The following is a 4,532-nucleotide window of genomic DNA, read 5'->3' as shown; positions in this document are numbered from 1 at the left end:
TAATTGAAGTATAAACAAGGGTAGTCCAACTCAAACAGTACAGTCATAAAACCGAAGGCATGGGGCATCACCGGGCAGCTCATGTTTTTTTTTTGAATTGTTTGAATTGCTTATCACATATGTCATCTTGTCCGGGCAGTTCATGCATGACGTGTTAATTGAAGTATAAACAAGGGTAGTCCAACTCAAACAATACAGTCATAAATCCGAAGGCATGGGCATCACCGGGCAGCTCATGTTTTTTCTTTTGAATTATTTAAATTGCTTACCATATACCATAAATCCGAAGGAGTATGTCATCTTGTCCGTGAAGTTCATGCATGGTCGTGTTAATTTTTTAGAATTCTCTGCATTCAAATTACGAAACAGTACAAAGTAGTTGACACTTACAAGCACACTGAAACGCAAACATAAAGAATCACGAACACCTAGAGTACCCTAAGACAACCATAACACAAGAAGATCTCCGGAGCTCTGTGTCATCATCCCTAAATCTTGAGAGAAGATCCCTGCAGCAGAAGGATCTGCAACCAGGCGCAAGCAGGTCATCATCTTCGACCACGGAACAATTGCCGCCACGCTGCTTCCTCCTTTCTTGACACCAGCGCTGAGAGGGCATGGACATCAATCCAACACACCAGCAACAGCCGTCGCCATCTTTGGCTTTGAGTACCGCGAAAAAGTCCCTTCCGGAAGAAAGAGAACTCGAGTCATCCGACTTGTCCAGCACCGCGGCCGGGCCATCCGCCCGGGCAAAGCAGAATCTCCCTCCAGCATCAGCGCAGAGGAAGGAAAAAAAACAACAGCAGCAAATCATACCGACAAGGAAGAAGAAGGGTCTTCGTCTCCCTGCATCCAACGCCCATCTGAGGACCCAAACGCCAGTGCCGATGGACCTCCAGTCAGCATAGCCCGCGACCTCGACGAGATCCGGGGATCCCCCACCCCGCTGGCTCCTAGACGAAGGCAAAAGCCTCACCTGAGCGCGAACGGAGCCCGGAGAAACTTATTCCGACGCAACACCACCGGAACGGCCTCGGCAGCGTCACCCTCAGCCCTAACCGTACCACACACCCACCTAGCGGACAGACCCGAGGTTCCCCCTCCCTCCCGCCGCCGGAGCGGCCGACGGAGAGAGAGGGAACTGGCGGCGCGCAAGGGAAATTGAAGTATAATTGTATAAACAAGGGTAGATAGACAGCGTGGCAGCAGCACGTGCATGCAGGGCGGGACCTTGCAGTAATTAAGAACAGTAAAATAGCGACTAACCAAAAATTAGTTTTCAGACACCTGTTAGTCCTTTTTTTTCAAGTTCTTTTCTCGCTTCGGTGAATGTCACTGTGCTGAACGTTGATGTCAGACAAATGAAATTGGAGAGGGTGTTCTATTTTTCTGAAGCTTGCAGCATCATCCAAATGGGGTTCAGATGCAGAGGAGAACGCCAAAGGAAAAATCTACAATTGGTGCACCAACTTCAGATCATCGTCCCCCTCGCCGCGGGCGCTCAGCTGCGAGATCACCTTGCTCTCGTCGACCTCGGGCATGCTCAAGCAAGTCTCGTCCACGTCGTCCGTCAACAAGCTCACGCTCACGACCCTCGGGAGCTGCGGGGCGACGGCGCCGCTGTTGCCGAGTTCGTCCCCGATGACGTTCGCCTCGTGCAGCTGCAGGCAGTACTCCAGGTTCCACAGCACGTCGCCCATGGACGGCCGGTCCACCCAGCAGTCTGCCAGGCACTTCTCCGCGGTCTCGGCGAACTTGCGCAGCGACTCCTCGTCCGCCTCGCCGGCGATCCGTGGGTCGGCGATCCTGTCGAGCCCTCCTTCCCGGCGCATCCTCACCGCCCACTCGGCGATGTTGATCTGGCCGTGCTCCAGGCTCTGGTCGATCACCGGCCGCGCGCAGAGCACCTCCAGCAGCACCACGCCGAAGGAGTAGACGTCCGACCGGTCCGTCAGCTGCTGCGTCTTGAAGTAGCCCGGGTCCAGGTACCCGAAGCTGCCCTTCACCGCCGTGCTCACGTGCGTCTCCCCGAACGCCGGCCCCACACGCGACAGCCCGAAGTCGGCCACCTTGGCCACGATCACGCCGCCGGTGCCGCCGTCGTTTTCGCACCCGAGGAGGATGTTGGTCGACTTGACGTCGCGGTGGATGATGTTCTCCGCGTATCCTCGGTGCAGGTAGTGCAGGCCCCTCGCGGCGCCGATGCAGATCTCCAGCCGCTGCCTCCACGACAGCGCCGGCGCGTCGGAGCCGTACAGGTGGCTCCGCAGCGTGCCCTTCTCCATGTACTCGTACACCAGGATCATCTCCGCCTGCTCGCTGCAGTACCCGATGAGCGACACCAGGTGCCGGTGCCGGATGCCGGACAGCACCACGATCTCCGTCTGGAACTCCGGCATCCCCTGCTGCAAGGCGCGGGTGGCGCGCTTCACCGCCACGGGCGTGCCGTCACCGAGCACGCCCTTGTACACGTTCCCGAACCCGCCCACGCCGATGAGGTTGCGCTCGTGGAAGTTGTCCGTGGCGGCCTTGACCTTCGCCAGCGAGATGTGCAGCTTCGTGCTCACCCTCTCCATCCCGCCGGCCTTCCCCTCTCTAGACCACAGGTTCCTCAACTGCTCAGCCCAGCCGGGGGCGCCGTCCTTCGTGTATGGCACGGCGAAAAAGCCTAACACCACGCAAGCAAGAACGCTGGCGCCGACAATTGCTGACATAGTGATGATAACGATTCTCTTTGCCGCGAGCGACCCCCTCGACCTGAAATCGACGGGCTGTATCCTCATGATCTCCAGCCCGTTCAGTATGCGGCTTCCGATGCTTTTCGCCGACCCGCCGATTCTGACGGTGAGGTTCCCGGCGCTCGGCGCCCTGGCCGCGTAGTCCATGTAAAAGGCCTCGTTCGACTGAGTTGCCCGAGCAGTCGGCGAGAGGTCTGGAGTTCCAATGGCTTGCGCAATATAGACGTCAAACACGATGCCAACGCCGACGACGGAGCTGACAACTTCATAGTCGCAGAAGTGGAGGCGGATAAGGTAGCGGGACCCCGGCACCACCGGGAACATCCACGTGAGGTCGAAGTTCGCCGCGCGCTGGGTCTAGTACACGACGTCGGGCGCCACCTCCCTTGAGTATCCGTTGGACGGGTCGTAGATTATCGGACTGGAGGTCGAATTGAGCTCCGACTGCCCCCCGTAGAGCAGGTAGGGGTCGTCGGAGAGCCACGTACGCCATAGCGTGTCGTTCTCAATAGTCACCATGGGCCCGCCGACGTTGAGGCGATACACCGTCTCCATCGGCTGCTGCTGCCACAGGTCATCCTGCCACATGCCCTTCTCCCACCGGCCCATCTCGTTTCTCTCTGCAGCGTCCACAGGCGTCGCCGTGTTGTTCCACAGCAGCTCTGGCGGTGCCGGGAACAGCTCGATGGCACTGACGAACGCGGAGGAGTCGGCGTCCGGGGTGAACGTGATGGTGAAGTTGGCGCCCGACACGCCCCGCGGGACAAAGAACTCCTTGACGACCCCGGCTGCCGGTGGCCTGAAGGAGAACATCAGGTCGTAGGTGTCAAGCATCGAGACAGCGAAGCGAGAGGAGGAGATGTTGACGACAGACTGGGAGGAGTTGGCGGGGAAGAAGGGGAAGAAGTGGAGGCGCAGGACGAGGAATGACGACCCGTCCGGAGAGGCAGGGTAGGGGAGGCGGTACGAGAAGGCCGACATGTCTGCGCGCGCGGCAGCGTACAGAGCTGGCGGGGAGGTCGGGGTGGAGCTGGCGGACACTGCCGGGGCGTCCACGGGAGAGAGGTAGTCGGCGTCCGAGACGAAGGTGCGCGCGGTGGAGTCGGGCGGGAAGGAGACGGAGGAGTTGGCGCCGCATGCGAGGAAAAATTGGAAGTCCGGGGAGAAGGCGGCGAGGGCGGCGCACGGTAGAACCGTGGCGAGGAGGAGGTGTATGGCCTGGACGGCCATTCGTGCAGTGGAGTGGAGTCGTGCTGGTCCTGTGCACCCGATCCCAGCGGAGCAAGTGAGGATGATCAAGTGCGGGTGGTGGACACGGTCGGAGTGGTTTGTTGATTCGGACGTGGAGTTCCATTTGTGGAGGAAAATTCGCTCCCGGCTTCATGTGGATGTGGTTGGAAGGTGGACTTGACTGGAGGGAAAAAAATTCTATGAGACCAGGTCTCACGGATTAGCAGGTGAGACCCATTCTGATGGATGACACGTGGCATTCACAAATCACAAAGCATCCACCCCACCCCCACCTGTCATTCATCAGGGCGGGTCTCACCTGATTTATATGAGACCTGGTCTCATATAATTTTTTTCCTTGACTGGAGTAGCTGTGTGGAAGAGGGAGCTTGGTGGACTGGAGAGTGGAGCTGATTGGGTCGCCAAAAATCAACGCACGCGCTTTTCTCGCAACCACATAGGACCTCGTGGAATCTCGGTTGCAGCTTCGGCTGGCCCCACGGGAAAAGTTGTCATCAGTGGACTAAGAGGCCGAAAATGATAGACTTACGGAAACAATCT

The 4,532-nt window shown here is 58.2% G+C and overlaps 1 pseudogene; it reads right to left on the bottom strand.

Annotated features, from left to right (window-relative positions):
* Positions 1-1,370: 1,370 nt before the first annotated feature.
* On the bottom strand, positions 1,371-4,025 carry LOC119292195 (annotated as a pseudogene).
* Positions 4,026-4,532: the final 507 nt, after the last annotated feature.

The sequence above is a fragment of the Triticum dicoccoides genome, chromosome 4B (genome assembly GCF_002162155.2).
Source record: "Triticum dicoccoides isolate Atlit2015 ecotype Zavitan chromosome 4B, WEW_v2.0, whole genome shotgun sequence".
Lineage (NCBI taxonomy): Eukaryota > Viridiplantae > Streptophyta > Magnoliopsida > Poales > Poaceae > Triticum > Triticum dicoccoides.
The sequence above is the reverse complement of the archived record's forward strand: the minus strand, read 5'-3'. Positions and strand labels throughout refer to the sequence as shown.